Below are 20,517 nucleotides of genomic sequence, written 5' to 3' on the forward strand. Positions count from 1 at the left end.
TTTCTTCACTCAAACCATGTGATCCACCGAGATGTGAAGAGCCACAACATCCTTCTCAGAACCGATGGCTCTGTTAAGCTGGGTCAGTGTATTCTTGGTCAGGTGCAGCATTCCAGGGATGTGGGTGTGGGGCTGCTTTGAGTGACTGCCAGCTCCCCAGAAATGGTGCTGGTGGCAGTGCAGGGACACCCGCTGTGAGCTGCTGACATGGTTGCAATGTGCACAGAGGTATGACAAGGAACCACAAGAAGTCAGGAGTGGTGTTGGTCTCTGTGTGCCCCTTCCAGAGGGAGTCTGGAGCTCAAACTTCCATCTCAAGCTTCAAGGGAATAAAGGCCAGTGCTGTGAGCAGTGTTAAAAAACCTGGGTTTTTCTGGAAGTGGCCAATTCCATACTTCCTTGGCTAAAGCCCCAAGGAAACCAAGGGTGGACAGTTCTCCAGGAGATTCAACAGCACATTCTTAGACTGCGAGTGGGGAATTCTTTTGCTTGCTTTCCTAACTGGAGCTGGCTTTGATGGTTTGTTGTTTCCTCCACAGCTGACTTTGGCCTCTTTGCTCAGCTCCCCCCTGAGCAGAGTAGACGGAGCTCCATGGCCGGCACTTCTGGGTGGATGGCGCCTGAAGTGGTGACAGGTCAACCATATGGCCCCAAAGTGGACATATGGTCTTTTGGAATCGTGGGCATTGAAATGGTGGAACGAGAAGTTCCTTGCTGGAATGAAACTCCTGGCACGGTAAGGAGCAAATACTCACTGATCCCGCTGTCTTTCTCACCTGTCCCATGTCCTGTGTGCCATTGGACAAAATCCCATTGCCATCTGCTGGCACCACTTCCACCAAGGTGCCCTTCTAAAAATGTCCCTGCAGCACATCAGCACCTGCTGTAGATTTGGTTGCATCAGAAGGGAAGTGGCAGTTCAGAAACCTAAGCAGTTCGGATACCTAAACAGTTCAGAAACCTGCCATTTTGGCCTCCAGGCATGCCTGACATTTCTCATTTGTGTTTCGAACAATGGTGGAACTCTGTCTGTGAAGGAAAGAAATTTTTCAGTGGAATGGTTGGATATGTGATACGTATCCTTCAAAATGGAGATTGAATCGTCCTAGTTTCATTTTTAAGGAAAAAGAAAAAGGAAAAAGGAAATTTAAAAGGAAGAGGAAAATGAAGAGAAAATGGAAATAAAAAAAAGGAAAAGAAGGAGAAAAAGGGAAAGGAAGAGGAAAAGAAAGAGAAAATGAAAAGAAAAAAAAAAGGAAAAGAAAAGGAAAAGAAAAGGAAAAAGAAAAAAGAAAAGAAAAAGAAAAAGAGAAAGAAAAAGGAAAAAGAAAAAGAAAAAGAAAAAGAAAAAGAAAAAGAAAAAGAAAAAGAAAAAGAAAAAGAAAAAGAAAAAGAAAAAGAAAAAGAAAAAGAAAAAGAAAAAGAAAAAGAAAAAGAAAAAGAAAAAGGAGAAAAAAACCCCAAAGCAATGCCCAAGCAGTTCTGCTTGCTTTTCCCTTCATTAACCAAAGCACATCTATTTTCCTCCATACAGTAGCATATTTTCAAAGTCGTGTGGGTCTTCAAAACTTTCAGGCTTTCAAATCATCTGTACATTGTTCAGTCATGTGTGTGGGTGGCCTGGATAAGTTTAGGATGTGTTTTGCTCTGACTGCAGTTGGAATTGTATGCCAACCCTTGGCTGTTTCATGTTACTTTAACAAGTTGCTGAGCTTGCAGCCAGGTGCCTGGGCTGGGATCCACCGTGGGCAGTCGGCGCTGGTGCTGTGTTTCTTCAGCACAGGAGCAGGGCCGTCCCTGGGCTGCACAGTTCTAATGGCAGTGAGGACTCCAGCTCCCCACCATGTCCAGTGGCTGAGCTCAGCTGCAGAGAGACTGGATAAAACCCTCTTTGTGACCTCTGGTGGTGTGGGAAAAGTGAAGGAAATTTTCCTCTGGGTTGAAGAAGAAAGTCTCTTTGGTCACCATCTGTTTCAGTGCCACCAGCACAGAGCTGTTACTATTGTGGCAGGCATTTTCATGGAGACTCCAAGGCCTCTTTCCATTGTTATTGCTGTCTATTTTAGATGGATTCTGCATCTGCATTTTTTTCAAGAGGAGAAAAAAAACCCCAGCTTGCTGATTTTTGTTTTATGGCAGCTGTGCTTAAGGGACCAACAAGCACGGCAGAGATTATTTTCATGTAATAATTCTTGGAGATAGTATAGAGAGAGCAAACTTCCCCTTCCAAATATCCTGTCAGGCTGGTGTGAATCTTCAGAGAAACAAAACATGGTTTTGGTGATGTAGTTCCCACTGGGTAGGTCACTCAATGAAATCAGCTGCCAAGGCAAGATCTGCTGAATGTTGGAAAAGCTGTGGCTGCATCGGGGTTTGGGTTTTTGGTTGGTAAAGGAAAGGCATCTCTGGGTCTCTGCCAGGGCAGAATCTGCCACTGTAGAATGGGCTCAGGGAGAGCGGTTACAGCAGGAAAGAAGCAGGTGGAGCCTCCTGTTTCCTTTTTCCCCAGCCTCAACTCCTGATAGCCATATGAGGGATACCAAAGCTGCAGCAGCCCAACCTGTTTTCTCCTTGCCTGCGTGACTTCCTGAGCTGCTGCCTGCAGACAGATGAGGCACGGCGCTGGTCTGCCAAGGATCTCCTGCAGGTAAAATGCAAAGGGGCTGCAGGTGAAACAGGGTGCGAGGGATGGGCTCCTCCTCCACGCAAGTCCAAGGCATCAGATGAGCCCCCTTCCTCCTCACCTCCACTCTTGGTGCTCTTCAAATGAAAACGGTGAAGAATCCTAGACTGAGCTGGGCTGGCAGAGCCCTGGAAAGGTCATCTGGTGCAAGTGTCCTGCAATGAGCAGGGACATCTTTAAAGAGATCAGATTGCTCAGAGCCCCTTCCCACCTACCCTGGAATGTTTGTCCCATCCCTGCCCAGGGATGGGGCACCTGCCAGCTCTAAGGGCAACCTGTGCCAGGGTTGCATCATGCTCCAAGTAAACAAGATCTTCCTTAGACCTAATATGACTCAACCCCCATTATATATTGTAAATATTATCTCATGTCCTATTGCAACTGTTAAAAAAGGTGTCCTCTACTTCCTGAGAATCCCCTTTGAAATACTGGAACATAGCAATGAAGTCTCCCTGGGGCCTGTTCTTCTCCAGGCTGAATAACTCCAGGTCTCTCAGCCTGTCCTCAGAAGAGAGATGCTCTGTCCACTGACTGTTTCTGTTGCCCTGTTTTGTAATTTGGTGGTGTGCTCCCTTTTATCTAATGGCAAAAGAATTGAAGTAGAGCAATGCAGGGTACAGAGACATGCAAAGGTGGTGCAGGAACCCAAGGAAGCCAGGCCTGGCCGAGTGGTCAGAGATTTGGCTGTGGGCAGGAGGGGCTGTGGGGGCTCACTGTGAGCCTCTGAGGGGCCCTGGTTTGTGCCCCCACCCCACCCTTACAGGTTTCTGGCACGCAAACAGGGAGAGCTGAGAGGGACTTGTCCCAGCCCCATCTGCTGCCTGGCACGCTCAAGCAGACAGGAACTGCCCCAGGGTTACTGCCAGGTTGTGTGGCAGAGAGGGAAGTGCAGCACTCAGTGCCACTGGGCTGTCCCTGCTGGGAAGGAAGGTGCCATCCAGCACAGGAGGGGCAGGGCATGGAAAGGTAGACACTGCTCTGTGTCCCTGTGGAAATCAGCACAGTGCCTGTCTTTCAGAGGTAGAGACCTATGTGAGTCAGTGGAGTTTCCTGAAAGGAGGAAACCCCAGGGACAGAAAGTACCATTTCTAGAGCACTGGCAGGGCAAAAATCACAGCAAGATGAAGCAACCAGAATAAATGGATGAGTGGGATTCTGGGCCAGGTTTGCCTGTGATGGCAAGGTCCTGCACATAAAGATGGAGGCTCAGATGGTCCATCTTTCTGGATCTTTCTAGGAGCCAGGGGAATCCTGTGAAGCACTGAGCTTGGAAAGTCATGGTTCATTGATTTTTGTTGATTTTCTTTTTTCCTTTGGGCAGCATCCATTTGTAACATCTGCTGAGCCTGCGTCCAGCCTCGTGCCACTGATTGTTTCAGTGAAGAAGAGGAAGGAGACAAGAAAGTTATAATCACATCAGGACCATTTACTCCTCAACCAGTTTAGAGTAGGATTGTAGGTTAGGACTAGGGTTAGGGTTAAGACTAGGGTTAGGGTTAGGGTTGGGGTTAAGGTTAGGACTAGGGTTAGGGTTAGGACTAGGGTTACAGTTAGGGTTTGGGTTAGGACTAGGGTTAGGGTTAGGACTAGGGTTAGGGTGATGGTTAGGGTAAGATTGTCTAATAGGAGTGTAGAGTAGGATTGGAATTGAATAAAGTTTCTGAAACCACAACTTGCCTTGAAATTTCCTTCCTTTTCACTCTGTGAATAAGCTCAATATTTCCTTTTGATTTGTTTGTTGTTTATTTGAGGTGGAAAGTCACCCTTACAGTGTCTTTGGCATGGTGTGACAGTAAGGAAGGCTCTTCTTCATTCATCCTATCCAGACCACTCTGCCTTTGGAATATGGCCCACTGGTCTGTTTTTGTTCAGCTGTGGTACATCTTTTTGAGGCAGAAAATGACATTTGCAGGAAAATCCAAAGGAAGAATAGGGCAGCCCCAATATCCTGTGTGGTTATAGGCTTTCAGTTGTGACTCAAGAACATTTGGGTTCCTGCCACTTGGATTTATATCCCCAAGTGCAATCTGTTTGGCTGGAGGAGAGCCTTGCTCAAGTGAGAAAGCAGAAGGATCAGAGAGGGGGCTCTGAAAGGTCTCCTCTGGTGCAGAGCTGCCAGCGAGTGTGAGGTGAGAGCGGGCCCGGCCTTGCCCGGGGTGCAGCCCCAGCAGAGGCCTGGCAGAGCCCGGAGCAGCCTGAGCCTGGGCAGAGGCAGGCTGGAAGGAGGCCCTGGGAGCTGCAAGAGGCAGCAGCCGGGCCCTGGGTGCCTCTTCCTGGCAGCGGGCGAATCCTCCGCTCTCAGAGCCCAGGTGGCAGCTGGCTGCTCCCGAGGGGAAGCGTAGCCGTGCTGGGCACAGCCCAGACTGGAGGCACTGACAGCTTGGCAGCTCACATCCACAGGAGCCAGAGCCTCCCACAGCTCTGCCAGGAAGCGCCTGCAGGCCTGGAGTTCTGCCCTGAGCCACAGTAAAGGTGTGAAATGCAGAGTGTTCTGCAGAAATATTCAGGGCCACCAGGCCAGCCTGCTTTGTGCTCTCTGGAGCACAGCAAGCGCTGTGCAATGCCGCTCTGAGCTGCTGGGAGAGAGGGAATCGGGGATGTGCCTGAGGTGTGTCAAGGGGTTAGCTGAAAATGTGTGGCGTTGCGTGTTTTAAAAAGTATAAGTTGAAGTTGTTATGAAAATTAATTATTCTTTTTTAGTTTAAGTAATGGTTTGTTCCTTTTCTCCCCGTGTAAACCCCCTATGATGGTTTGTTCCAAAGTTGTTTTTCCCCTGTTTTTCCCGCCACTGGCCTGCCCATCAAAGTGAGGAGTCCCTTGTTCCTCCCCTTAAGCCCTTATGTGGTTACATCAATCCCCATGGTGCTGCCTCCTGCCCCTGTCTGTCATGCTAACTCCCCCTCCTTTTTTCGAGAGACTTCCATGTCACTCATCCCGAGTCTAGCTCCTGATCTGTCCTCAAGGCTGCCTCCCTCCCCCATGTGTTTCTCATTGGGGCTTTTGTGTTACGTAAGCCTTCCTTTGCCTTCACCTGTTGGTTCCCTCATGCCTCCACACCCCACGCCCACTCACTTTATAAGGGCTAGCCAGACCCTTCTTGCCCGACACTTGTCCCTAGACCCTCCTCGGAGTAGTTTCCTCGGAAGCTACACCAGTGTTCCTTCTTTCGCTCCTTTATCTCAGGACCTCGTACCCCACGCCAGCCTGCGTCACCCACGCCGCAGCTGTCACCGCTCCCTGGGCAGTCTCGGTGAGAGCCCGGGAGTGGCCAGTCCTGTAGCGCTCCTCTGCGGCCATCCAGGGAGCAGCTAGCCGGCGCCCCTTCGCTCCGAGGGACCGCAGCGTGCGAGAGCTACAAAAATGTAATTAGCATAATTACATTTTAGATGAGTCTAGGGGCCAGCTTGGAATTTTTTGTGGATAGTAGACTGCATATTTTAGGTAAGATTTTAAAATTAGTTCAGAGGCTAAGTTAGTAATACAGCTAGCCAAAATCATGTATCTTACTTGAAGAGTAACCAAATACATTAAGCTAGCAGTGACAGGGATAGATGAAGCAATTGTGAAGGAGCAGAGACCACAGAAATACCTTGCCTTAAGAATAATCAAACAGTTAGGAGTGGCTTGGACGGACTGTGACCAGCAGGTCAAAAGGTCTTGCCAACTGGCCATGGGTGAAGAGTTCACCATGAGGAAGACGATTTTCTACCTCCTATATGACCACTCCCTCATTTCAAAATCCCACCAACCCAATTAAGGGAGTACAATTGCACAGCTGTAATAGATACTCAGCTGATTATAAGATGAAGAGGGCAGGTAATAATTATGTATTTTGTGTCCTTAGAAACTGTGTGAATATGTAAAACCTTTTCTGTATCAATAGAGAGCAGGAGTCTGCAACTCCTTGCACATGTCTTTGGAAACTATTTCACGCATGTCCAGCACTGCAATAAATACCCTTTCTCCTACTATAATTAGTCAAAGAGTCATCTGTCTGTGCTTCAAGGGTTGTGCTAGAGAAGTGAACTGACTTGGAAGGAAGCAGAAGACTTTCAGTAGGCAATTTTTGGAAGAGATGGAAGCCTCTTCTGACTGAAGGGGAAGCCATTTGGAATGGAGTAGTGATCCCAAAGCCCACACAGTACTGCGTCAAAGGATTAGACCCTTCTCTCTTCAGTACCTTCTAACTGATCCTGCCCAAGTTCTGGTTCTACTGCATACCAGCCAGGGCTCTCACCTGTGTTGCAGGGCTGTTCTTCTCTCGGTAATAATGGCGTAGCTGTCTCTCGCTGACATATTGCTTGCCCAAGGCTAGTCTCTTCCATGTCCCTTATAAAAGGACTTCATCGTAGACCCAAAATTTTGCATGCACGCCTGCATGGAAGAAATGCCCATAATACAAACCTGAAGAGGGTCCCACGGAGAGTTGGCCGAGTAACAACAACCACACCAATATGGCTACATGTCGTCCTACTTTATTAAGCAACTTTGGCATGTTTATGCTTCTCTATACACTGTTTCACGCCACTGCTGCTTAATGCTCCTTGGTTAAGTGGCTGCATTCATACATACATGTTATTTGCTGATTGGTTGTCATGCTATTAGCGTTTTAAGCTAAGGTGTGCTAAATTAGCAGCTCTCAGATTGTGTTTGGCATCTGGCTTCGTCTTTACACCGTGCTCATTTTCTTGGTTGTACTTATTCCAGGATTGTACATGGTCTATCTTGTTCTTGTTCGAGGATGGTACATGGTCTTCAGAGTAACTCTGTAATCTGCAGGCCAGGGTTGTCCAGTCCCTGGAGGGGTGTAGCATGCCCTTGTTCTGCCAAGAATTCTCCTACATCTCCCCCTTTTTCTTTTTGTGCAACCCAGGCTCACTTAACAATTGATTCTAAACTCTTTTCCATACAAGAAAGAATGCTACAAAGAACAGCAAGTACAGCAAAAATAATAGCAAAAAAGCAAATTCCTTCTATCAATAAGGTTTTCAACCAGCCAGTGATTCCCTATCCCTTAAGCCATTTGTCAAAAGAATTTTCAATAACAGTGAGTTTCTTCATATGATCTTGCAGTTGGGAAAATTTCTTGTGAATGGATTCAGAATGATCAGAAAGATTCATACAGCCCATTCCTTCAAAATCTTCACAGCCATGTCCTTGTGCTAACAACAACAAATCAATGGCTGCTCGGTTTTGTGATACAGCATGTCGTACACTGTCAACATCATGGTGAGCTCATCTGACACTTTGGGGGTAATGTTAATTTGTTTTCCTGTCCAACAGGCCAATTGTTTTAACTGAGTGAGGACTTTGGCAGAAGCATTTGTGGTGTAAAAAGTGAGGCTGAAATGACAGATGGCCGCTCCCACAATTCAACATTGTCTTTACTCTCAGGTCCCAAGTCATTTGCAGTGCATCTGATGTGTTTAAATTTGTGACTTCCGTTGAGCATTTGATAGATAGTAGGGGCAGATAATGTCAGTTTACCAAAGCAGTGTGGTCCTCCTTGTGCTTTTGCAGGTATGGCAAGCCAAGCACCATCTCCACAGATGAGGAACACTCCTGGAGGCAACATTTTTGCTTTCTCTGCTGCCTTACCATACCATGGAATAGGCCAAGTCCAATTGCTACAGTAAGCAGTGGTGTTGTCATACCAAGGGGACCCAGGGGCAATCCAAGTACTGTCATTTCTTGGTTTATGGATTCTGAAATTAGCTGAATCAATGTCTTTCTCATAAAACCCAAAAACTAAAAAACTAAACAGTAGTTTCCTGGCGTGGATCCTAAGATGTCAAGCTCCTTTGGTTTCATGCCTATAGCATTCAGCCCCTGAGCAATTTTGAACGCTTGAGCCCCTAAAGGGTTTCTCGGAATACCAAGTGATTTGCACCAATTGGTTTGCACAGATCTACTATTGAGGGTACAAAAGTCAGTCGCTGCTTGGTCTGGGTGATCAAAGTATATCTTACTCATTTGTCCAGGGCCCAAATTCTTCCACTGGTTTAAAGGGACCCCAATCAAACAGCTACAAAATGGGTTAGAGGGGGTAGCTAACCATAAGCTAAGTGAATCCTGCCCTGTTTTTCTGGCCCAGGTGACCCACATGTTCACTTGTGGTTGGGCAGGAGCTCACGCCACCCCTGGTGAGGGCATGCTGATCATTCCTACCAGCCTGATAAGCAAATCAAGCAATTTCATTATTTTGCAATTCTTGTTCCCAACTGACAAGATAAGCACCACAAGCCAAGAGCCTGTGTTTTCTTTGTAGCTAAAACAACAGTTAAGGCTTTGGCAAGACCTACCAAGAAATAGCATCTCTTCTGAGATCAATACTTTCTGGCATCCATACTTCTGGAAAAGGTTGATTTTGCTTAAGGTTCAAAAACATCCTGCAAGCATCTTCAAAAGTAAAATTAGTAAAGCTGTTTTGGCATTATAAAACTCTCCTTAAAATTACCACAAATTAATACTATTTCTGCTAGTTCCTTGTAATTTGAACAAACAGCATTCTTGGTATTACAAAATCTTTTAAACACAGCATTACAAGCTCGTGCTCCAAATGATTGTCCTCTTGCTCCTGTCAACAGCACTTCTTCTGTGGATGATGGGATTGGCCCTAGTTCTGCACAAAGTTTGTGGAAGACTGGGTGGATGTAGCGCTGTTTTCTATATTTTCTCTGTTCTTCTGGGGTTGACCTGCAGGGTGTACTAATCTGCTAGGAACCCAGTGAGGTTCCTTACCTGTGGAAACACAAAAATATCCTCGACCAATAAACGGTACTGGTGGAGGTCCCTCCCAGTTACCTGTACTCATGTTTTTATAATGAACTTGCAACTCAGGAGTGGTTTGTTTTTGATTTCCCTGAATGGCTTGATGATGTACAACAATGGGGAGGCCCTTCTCTTTCTTCTGTTAGGGACAAGTAATTCAGTGTAAACAACACTTTGTTTAATCCTTTGTTTACATCAGTCTCTATAGGCATCCTTTGATTCTTCAGGTATTCTTTTATCGTACAATTAGCTTTCTCAACTACTGCTTGCCCTGTAGGGCAGTGTGGAATTCCCCTAACATCTTTAATTCCCCATTTTGTCATAAACTTAGCAATCCCTTGACTGCTGTATGCAGGACTGTTGTCTGTTTTTATCTCTGCTGGCATTCCCATTACAGCAAAACAGGCTGTCAAGTGTCTTTCCACATGCAATGCTTTTTCACCACTCTGTGCAGTGGACGCAACAAAATGAGAGTATGTATGACTGTCACATGTACATATTTAGATTTTCCAAATTCAGATACATGTGTTACATCCATTTGCCAAATTTGAAGTGCCTTTAGTCCTTTTGGGCTGGTGCCTAACCCTGTACCAGGCCCATGATGACTACACTGAGGACAGGAGCGAACAATGTTCTTTGCATCTGCTATGGCTATGGGGTACTGTTGATGTAACGCTCTTGCATTTTGGTGGAACATCTCGTCGTTGTTTCAGACTTCTTCAAATTTACTTGCTGGAGGTGTTACTGTGAAATGACTGACACATCAGCCCGAGCATTGCCTTCACCAAGACCAATGTTCCACTGATGACTTCTGATATGCATTCTGCAGAGTTCACGCTTTCTTTGCTGATGGGTACTGTGCAGTTGCATAAACAGTTCACCAAGATGTTGATTTTTTTGTTTCCCTTAGCAAGGCATCTTCAATGCGCTGCACTGCCCCAGCTTTACAGAGTGAGTCTGATACTATGTTTACAGATGTGTCATTCCAATCTTCCAGAGCCCAGCACTCTGCTTTCAGCTCCAAGGTTTGGAGGCTGTCCTTTGGTTCTCCGGTGATTGCATGTTCTGCCACTGATTATCAGATTGCCATACACACGCAGTTTTCTGCATTTTTTGTCCTGCATTTGTAAATACTGTTGGCCCCTCGACTGGTCTTTCTGAGCACAGCGGCCTTTTGACCCATTGGTAGTGTTCTAGCAGCTTCCAAAGAGTCCTTTTGGCCTGTTGTTATGGACAGTTCCTGCATAACCCATCAAAGCTTCTTGTATTTCTGTTGAATGTCTCAGGAGCCATTCATAATCTTCTCCTTGGACGGGAGCACTAATGTCTGCAGGTTTAGCTCCATCAATTTCGATTACTCTGTCCCTCTCTCTCCTTAGCAGGGTTGCCAATGCTTCTCAACGACTCAAAATGCAATGTTTCGGTTGCATTGCCAGGAACACCCATTCAATGATGATCGCCGTATCCTCCCCTTTTTTCTTTTGCCATTGTAAAATAATGGCAAGAGGAGAAGTCCTGGTGTTGGAGAGTAACAGACAGTGGCTGACCTGCCAGCCGATGGCTACTCCATTTCATTTGAATTCTGTGAGTTATTACACCTAGGGCAGCTTGTTGCTCTGGTGAACAGCTTCGGGGACTGTTTCCTTCAGTGCCATGTAGCCAGGATTGGAAGGCTTGCAGGTCATCATTGGTGGTGCCGACAATATTACAAATCCATTGCAGATCTCCTAGTAGTTTCTGAGCATCATGTAGATTGGTTATTTGGGCAGTAATTGTTACTTTCTGAGGCTTGGTTTGAGCATCTGAGATGAGCCAGCCTAGGTATTTCTATGGCGCAGAATGCTGGATTTTTTCAGGGGCTGCAGTTAAACTACAAGAGTGTAGATGATCAATGGGCCACTGTAGTTGAATATCAGATACTGCAGTTTCGGTACAAAACAAAATATTCCAGTAATGATAAATAAGAACGTGTGACCAGTGTTGTCACACAGGTTGAAGTGCCCAATCAACAAAGATTTGACAGATACTGGGCAAATTTTTGGAGTTCTGGGGCAAGACGACTTATTCATAACGTAAAAAAAGGAGTCTAAGTTTTCAATTACTTCATTGATTTTCTTCAGGTCATGAAGCAACTTCTAGGAGTCTGATGTCTTCTTATGGATGACGAATACTGGTGAATTCTAGGGACTATTCGTGAGGGTGATGTGACCTTGCTGTAGTTGTGTCCTTACTAATCTTTTAAGGATATTTAATTTTATCTCTGGTAAAGGCCATTGATCATTCCATTTGGATGATCAGTTTTCTAGTTCAGTTTTAAAGTGGCAGGTTCCTGTTTTGCTCTTGATTGGGACAGGACATCTCTACACAGTGAGAGGCTTCTGAACAACAAAAGGACGCACTGTCACTGCCTTTCCTTCAGGACCTCTGATTTAGACTGAGTTTTGTTTCTCTCTCTCATCACTCTTGTTTTTGATACAGAAGAACAGGTAGTGTTGTCACGGTCATCAGCTGTCTCAGGAACCCTGCCAAGAAGCTCTACGTTCTTCTTGGCAGAAGTGTTGCTGCAGCAACAGACTTTCTCAGGAGTTCTGCCAGGAAGGGCTGGGGAGGAGAGCTCCAAGTTCTTGGTGACAGGAAGAAAGCCAGAGCCTGCTAAAGCCTGTTAACTCACGTCTCAATTCACTAAACTGGCTCTTTTTGGATTCCTAGAAATCTGGCTGCTCTTGAGCTGCAGATGCCAAATTTGTATTTGCAATACTTTCCAATGGACTGTTACAGGTTCCACACAGTATCCCTGCCCACAGGGATACAGCTGGAAAACTCTCAGGTCTGAGCTGCGATCTCAGCATGCTTTTCCCCCCCCCAGCAGTGAACGAGACAGGCTTCAAGGCTTCTAAATGAACCGCCTGTGTCTCTACAGCAACATTCCTGAGCTCTCCCTCCTGCATCCCCATCCATCTCTCTGGGCAGAGCCATCCCTGCCCTGCTCAGCCCCTGGCTGCCGCCTGCTGCCTCTGTCCGCCCCCCTGCCCGCTCTCCCAAAGGCAGAGCCAAATCCAAAGCCCCCCCACCTGCTGTAATCTGAGGCTGGGGAGCCAAAAGTGGCAAAAATCCCGGAAGAGGCTTGGCAGAGGAATCTGTAGGAAAAGAGTCCTCAGAGCTGCAAACTGCCTGCCTGAGCCCATCCAAGGGACTTCGCGGGAAAGGAAACAGTGGCAGGGGTGACCCCCACAGCCCCTCGGCCAGGCAGAGCGGATCCAGAGCCCCCTCGGCAGAGCCCGCCTGCAGAACTTCAGAACAAGATCCAGACACATCCTGTTCGGAAGAGGAGGAGGGCACAGAAACAGCAGCTCCTGTTTTGCAATGTTTCCCCAAACTCTCATCTCCCGGACCCATTTGACTCCCAACCTCCCCAGAACGTGACCTCAGATCCCCCAAATTCTAGGAACACAACGAAAATCCTGAATGCTTTCCCGGGAATTCTGGGGGTGGATGATTCATGGAGAATGGGAGGACATCCTGTCACAGCACCAGTGACACAGGGAATCCTGGAAGAAACAGAGGACACGACTGAAGCTGGAAATGGATCTGATTCCCCCTTCCTGGGGTTTGGGGTCCACACTGTGGCTGGAGAAACCTCACTGCCTGGAGAAACCCCGGGCATGCCAGGAGAAGGGAAGGAGAACAAAACCTGAGATCCCCCCAGAGGAGGACGAAGACCCAGCACGACTGGAATTAAAGTGTCAGAACCCTGAACCAGGTGCTCTGTTTTGGTGTTTCAGAAAGTCTCTGTCATGATCATTCTGTTCAAAGCTCTCCATTAAAGCTCTGGAGACAGGCATTTGTTTGACCAAAGTCTCTTCCTTTTTGAGAGAGACTAGATTGTAAATTTCCCAGTTCATTTGGTCCCAGGAATCAAAGTAAAAGCAGACTTCAAGTCTATATTGGAGTATTTGCTTTGACCCAGATGAATAAATCTTTTAGTTCATGTTTTGAGATGTGTGAATGTCCTTTATCCTGTAAAATTGTCTCAAGCCAGTAAAAGAAATCCCATTCTGTTCTAGAGAGATGGTTTTCCATCTCATTGCCCAGGAGCCCCTAAAGTTGCTACTTATTACTTACAAGGATATCAGCTACAGACGATGAAGGAAATGATCCCTTCCTCCGTTTAACAGCCTGGGCCTCTGGCAATGGCACTGTCCGCGGTCTTCTTTTTTATTTTTATACTCCTCTAAGCTAGAAATTCTCCTCACTGAGGAGCAACTTCCCCAAAACCCTCTGATTTTAAGGATTCCCACAATATTCTACATAATATATATTTTAATATCTAGACTATAATAAATAGAATATATAAAATACATACTTGATCTTTTTCTAAGCCAGCAGGACTTTGCAGCGAGTGCTGAGCCAATGTGTGACTCTGCTGCCATCCCAAATCTGCGCTTCCCTTGCCCAGCCTGAGTGCAGGTGGGGCATGTGCTGGACGTGGCTGGGGATTTCCATGGCCCAAATCCTCCAGCATTTCCATCTGCTCATGGCTTGGGGTAGCACAAATCACAAAACCCCCATCGCAGCTGACAAATGGCATTTCTTGCAGATTGCCACAGCCACACTGCTGATGGACAAACACACGATGTAGCTGCTGCTCTCTGTGAAGAGAGCTGCGGCTGCAACTCACGAGAATCAATTTCCGTTGAAAAACATCATTTATTTCAAATTGCTGCACCCGTGCTGACAATACAGAACTACACAAATCTCAATTTGGATTAAGAACAAGAATTTATTAGATTACTACAACCAGTCTATGTAAAAATATAAAAATACCAACTTCAGTTAAGAAAACCTAATTTATTGCCAGCCTCTACAACTCACTAGATACAAAGATCAATTAGGACTTCAACAACTTAATTTATTACATATTACGACAAGTGTACAGCCCATATAGAAATACAAAAATATGCATTCCCTCCCCAAGGAACCTTGTACCAAGAACCTTATCGATAGAACTGTACAACTATATGACTCCATACATGTTTAAATAGTACTAAACACACACACACAGAAATATTTATATGTAAAAAATATATATTGTTATATATATAAATATCTATATAACAATCTACACATGTAAACAGAAATGAAATATTACATAATATACACTATATATATAAACAGATATATAACGGAAAGAAAAGGGACCCCAGCTGTCCCATCTTCAAAGCCTCTCCTACGGCCTCTTCCTCCCGGGCAGAGCAGCTCTCCTGGACAGGGACAGCAGATAGGACATCTGGGAAGCAAAGGGAACACTCAGTCAGTAGGGGCACGTTTCCCTTGGCAGCAGCTGCACTTCCATCAGGGAAGAGGAAATGTCAGAGCCTCCCCAGGAGGGTCAGAAAGAGAAAGCAGCCGAGCGGGCCGGGCTGTGGTGAGCGCAGCCGCGGCGGGACCGTCCCGCAGCCCCGGCAGCCCGGCAGAGCCGGCACAGATCCCGGGCCCTGCCGGCACAGCTGCCTTGCCCAAGGACAGCCCCTGTGCCAGCCGGGGCAGCTGCGCTGAGCAGCCCCAGCACGGGCAGGGCCCACGGCCACAGCCCACGCCAGCCTCAGCCCCACCCTGCCTCCCCGGCCCTGGGGCCTCACCCGGGCTCTCTCCAGGCTGGCAGCAGCAGGGCCCCGCTCCCTGCTCCTGCTGCTGGCCCTTGGCTTCTCCCTGCTGGCTCCCGGCAGTCTCCGGCGGTCCTCGTGGTCCTCATTGCAGCTGTGGCAAAAGTGGAGGCGCTGGAATTGGTTCCAAGGCCTGGCAGAGCTGCAGTCCCGGAGCCCTCTGTGCTCCCTGCTGGCCCCTCCATCCCCTCAGCCCCGCCATGCTCTCGGCAAACCCCCAGCCCCCTTCAGCTTCTCCAGCCCCTCACAGTCCTCTCACCTCCCTCAGTCCCTTCTGACCCATCCCGTCCCCTTAGACCCGCCACCCCCTCAGCCTGTGCCACTTGCCTGTCACCTCAGTGCCACCATGGCCCTGGGCTGCCCCACAGCCCTCAGCCCCAGCAGCAGCTCAGGGTCACCGTCCCTTCAGCGCCACCGCCCCCTCAGCCCCCTCAGCCCCCTCAGTCTCACCGTCCTTCAGCAGCTCCTCAGGGGACAGTGCCTGGGGCCACCGGCAGCTCCAACCGCTCCAGGGACACCCGGGGCTGGAACTGCTGCTGCGCCCGGCCCGGCCGCCAGCTCGGACCCAGCCCAGGGAGAGGGGACACAGGGGGCACAGGGGGAAAAGCCAGAGGTGAGCGAGGAAGCAGAGCAGGGCAAGAGCTTAAAAAGAGGCTCACACATAACAATCTACGTATCCAAACCCCCATATAAAATAGAAAAATGCATTTACAAATATATATATGTACATGTAACTCTACAGAGCTATAAATGCAACTGTGCACACTTATAACAACACATCTAAAGCTTAACCATAAACATATAAAACGAAAAATAATTTAACTGTACAGATCTCTGTCTGTATAGATATATAAATATAGTTACATAAATCTAGCAATACCACTACCTAGATAAATAAACATAACTGTATACATCTATAAATATAACTAGAGACAGAGGAATTCAACTTGCCCGATGTTCCAGGCTCTCCCTCTGTCTCTTCCTGCCACACTGGGCAGCTCTCCTGGAGAGGTCGATCACATGGGATCTGGGAAGCAAAGGGAACACTGAGTCAATATTGGCCCTTGTGCACGTGTTCCTTGAGCACCAATTGTCCTTCTAGCAGGCACTGTCAAAGATGGCCTGAAAGGCAAACTCTCACTTGGCAATTTGAAGCCTGCTCTTAAAAGAACAGGGATCCTTCCAAGCGTTCAAAACTGAACTCTGTAAAGTATTTAAGTATCCAGATAAAGCCTCAGCAAAGTCTTGAGCTTGAAACACAGACAGTCTCAGTGACAGAGAGACCTCAGTCCCCACTGAAATGGCTCAAGCTGAAGGCTGCTGGGAGCTGAGTCATCAACCAAACTGGGACACCCAGCTTGGTGACACAACTCCCACAAGGTCAGTTTTATTCTCTGCTCCCTTGCCACAGCAGAGGACTCAGTGTCAGAGCCTCTGGAGAAGTGTGGAGGGCAGGGCTCGGGGAGGTTGTGCCTGTGCAGGATTTGAACTAAAGGCACCAGGAAGCACCAGCCCTGCAGACAGGAGCTCAACTCTGCTCATCTCCCTTGCTGCCAGAGGCAGGCTCAGAGCAGCCATCTCACACCTCTCCAAACCAAGGGGGGCTCTGTCCTTACCAGGCTCCTCGGGCTCTGGGGAACTGTTCCTGCAGCTCTCGGTGCCAGATGAAATTTCCTCTGCTGCAGCTCTGTCTACAGGCTCCCCTCCTGAAGACTCAGGGGCAACACCAATATTATCCTGAGCAGAATCACAGAAAGAAAGGAACCCAAAGATCACTCACTATTTGGCTGCAATCACATCAGGGATACAAGAACTCTCATTCTCCACTCCCAAAGGACATGGAGCACGGGGGGGACACTGCCTACATGGTTCACATGACAAGCCTTTTAAACTCAGGATTCGGGTGACCAAGGTGAAACTGAAGCTCTTACAAAATGATCTTTGAGACAAAACATGAACACAGAAAACCAGAAGGCACCAAGTGAGGGGATGTGGGGGAGGTGCCCTCACGCTCTGACCCTGGCTTATCTCAGGAGCTGTGAGAAATCAGCCAGCAGAAAGCCAGGGGCTCTCCTGGCTGCCAGCACGGCTGTCAGCAAGGGCAGAGCTCGCTCCCAGCCCTGCCCTGTGCTGCAAACCCACACGCAAGGCACACATTTCTGCTGGGACTCTCACACCCCCACACACTGCTCAGACAACCCATCACACCGTGGTGCTTTTCAGAGCCCTCTGCTGCTGCCCCATGTGGAGGATCCAGGCAAGCATTTATGCACCTAGGCTACTTCCAGGATCACATTCCTGACCAGTGGCAAAAATGTGTAAATCAGGAGGGCAGGAAAAAAACCAGCCCAAAAGACAGGAAAAGCCAGACAATCAAATACTGTTTCTATTCCACTGAGGAAGTCAATGTCCACAATGAAGCACCTGCAAATGCCCTTTGGGTAGACAGATATTCTCACTAGGACCAGTTCCAGAACATTCATCTCTTCTGCAATAGCCCGTCCATCAGAATCCTAAAGATTCTAAAGGTGGTTCCGAACCTGCAATGTTTCCTTTTGTTATGGAATAAAATGCTTCTGAAAGCTGCTATGTGTGAGTTTACAGAAGACAAAAGACGTCCCACTTGAGAACATGATAGTGGCAAATCCAAAAAATCCCACTCCCCTCCTTGAGTCCGCCCTGCCTCGATCATAAATGTACTGCAGGCACTGGGTCAGCACATGAACAGACAGAGAGACATTCTTTGGCCAACACGTAGAATAATCTGCACAAGGACAGAGAGCTGCAGCTCCAGCCCAGCCCCACACACGGCTCTGGGAGCGCCCACACGCCCGGCAGGGCTCACACAGCAGCAGCAGCAGCTGCAGCCCAGCCCTGCTTTGCCTTGGCCTTCCCACCCAAAAGAGGCACAGCCCACATCTGCTGCTGGAACAGGCACCTCTGGCATGTCCCTCCCTGCACAGGACACTTGGCCTTCAGTGGCAATTCTCCAAACACTCTTCTCTTCCTTCCCAGCAAACAAAAAACCTGCAAACCATCACCGCAAATGCCCCTGTAGGAAGGATTCTTCCCAGGAAAAGGAGCACTCAAACTTGGCCAACACAGGTTCACAACGCTCATACTCACTAAGCGGGGGAGACTTTTTCATTTCCTCTTCTTTTACAAATCTTTCTTTACCAAGAACAATTAAATAACTAAGTAATAACAAAATAAGTGCAATTAGAGAAGCCTTTGCTTCTCAGCTATGTAACAATGATCAAAAGCTCACAGTCCAGCCCCTTTGCTACCCATCCAATGGAGTTACCTGAGCAGAGGCAGACCTTTCGGGCAGGGATCTCCTGATCTCCCGGATCATTTGCAATACAGCAAGGCTGAGATCTGCTGGTGGCCATCCCTCTGCCCCAGGTGCGTTGTGTCCTGAGCTGGAGGCTGTCGATGCTGCACAAGCAGCACTGCCAGCTGGAGCGCTGGGTGCAGAAGTGCCCGGGGTGGCTGCAAGAATCCAAACACGTTGGTCAGGCTCCACAATGTGGCTCTGGGACACAGATCTCTACTGCTGCCTCGGATCAACCATCACAGGAAGCATGCAGGAAAAGCAGGCAGAGAATTTTTTGGCAGCCTTCGAGGTGCCGCTTCCTAATAGGCTTGACAATTTCTGACCGAGAAAGACAGAGCCTCGTGGAAAAATACTTAAGCGGTCACTTTTCCTGACCTTTTGGAAAAGCAAGGTTTCCTACCTCGTGGGTCGAAGGCCGGGGGCTGCTGCTCCCTGTGCAGCCGCTGGAAGCAGCAGGGCTGGAGCCGGAGCACCTCCCGGTCGAGAGGAGGCAGCTGCCCCCCGTACAGCTCCCGGAAGCGGCTGGGGGGTCCCTCCCGCCCGAGCGGCAGCAGCGGCTCCCCGTGGAGCCCGAGCAATTCGCAGGGCGGGATCCCCAGCACCTCCCGCTGGGCGGGCGGCGGCCGCTCCCCGTACAGCTCCTGGAAGCGGCTCGGCCCCTCCCGCCGGGCCGGCACCGGCCGGTCGCGGTGCAGCAGGTGGAAGCTGCAGGGCGGGCGCCGGGCGAGCAGCGGCCGCTCCCCGGGGCGCTGCTGGAGGCGGCCGGGCCGGGGGCTGCGCAGCTCCCGCCCGTCCGGCAGCGTCCGCTCCCGCTGCAGCAGCAGGAAGCCGCTGGGCGGGCGCCCGGGCGGCAGCGGCGGCCGCTCCCGGGGCAGCGGCTGGAAGCGGCCGCGCCCGTGCCGCCCGTCCGGCAGCGGCCGCGCCCCGGGGAGCTGCCGGGAGCCGCAGGGCGGGCGCCTGCGGCCCTCCCGGCCCGCCGCCGGCCGCCGCCTGTCGGCCGCGCTCCGGCGCCGGAGGCGGAGCAGAAGGTCGGGGCGGTCGCGGCGGAAGCAGGGGCTGCTGAAGTGCAGCCAGCCCCCGGCATCGCCCGGCGCAGCCGCGCCGAGCCAGCCCGGCACCCTGCGGAAGCCGTAGCGGTACAGCTGCCGGACGAAGCTGCTGAACTGCGTGGCCCTGAAGGGGCGCGGCACCGGCCCCGCCCCAGCGCCACCGCCCCCGGGGGCGGAGCCCGGGCTGAGCAGCTCCTGCTCGAAGAGCGAGCGGTGGACGAGCAGCCCCTGGGCGCGGCTGTCCCAGCGCACGGAGCGGACGCGGGGGCTGTTCACCAGGCGCCACAGCTTGGCGGGGAAGGCGCTGGCGCTGAGCCCGGCGGGCAGCGGCAGCTCCGCCATGGCTCCGATCGCCGCCTGTGGCCGCAACGCCCGCGGCGCAACGGCCGCGGCTGCGCCGGCGGCGCGCGGCCGGAGGGGGGCGCTGCGCTCGCGCCCAGCGCGGCCCCGGCGCGGGCCGGACTTGGCGGGGACGAGCGCGGCAGAGCCGGGGCCGCGGGCACAGCGCGGGCGGGGCGGCTCCCGGCGCTGGCCGGGCTCCGCACGGCACGGCACGGACGGGCAGGGCAGGGCATGGCGCTGGAACATAAACTTGGAGGAATTTAGACATTTTAGAGGAGCTAAGATTTTACTTAGAGATAAGCTTGATTGGAGTTAAATAAAATAAATCTGGTAGGCCTTAATGAAGTTTAGAGTTAGTAGTCAACTAATAATTGATTGCTTTTCAACACAATGTTGGGTCAGCTGGGTTTATAATGAAGAATATAGAAACTGACAAATAGCTTTTAGTAACATAAGACAGTTTTGGGCCTCCTCTGTTCTGAAACCAATTGAAGACAGGGAATGGGAGTTTTGCCAAGGGTTCCTTTGTCATGTTTGCATTGAAAAGGTAGAAGGGTGGTCAGAACAAGGCAGAGTTAGTTTACTTCCTCATTTTGGGACCCCTCCACATGAAAGGGACCACTGGCCCATTTCAAGGAACAAACTACGCATGCTTAATAGCTTTTGAACTAA

At 49.6% G+C, this 20,517-nt stretch overlaps 1 long non-coding RNA gene across 1 annotated transcript; it reads left to right on the forward strand.

Moving 5' to 3' along the window:
• The first annotated feature begins 528 nt into the window (after positions 1-528).
• Positions 529-4,167, forward strand: LOC135290888 (uncharacterized). Its single transcript, XR_010353715.1, has 3 exons — positions 529-736; positions 2,510-2,647; positions 4,005-4,167. It is a non-coding gene; the product is annotated as an uncharacterized LOC135290888 (long non-coding RNA).
• Positions 4,168-20,517: the final 16,350 nt, after the last annotated feature.

The sequence above is a fragment of the Passer domesticus genome, chromosome Z, assembly GCF_036417665.1.
Source record: "Passer domesticus isolate bPasDom1 chromosome Z, bPasDom1.hap1, whole genome shotgun sequence".
Taxonomy (NCBI): Eukaryota; Metazoa; Chordata; class Aves; order Passeriformes; family Passeridae; genus Passer; species Passer domesticus.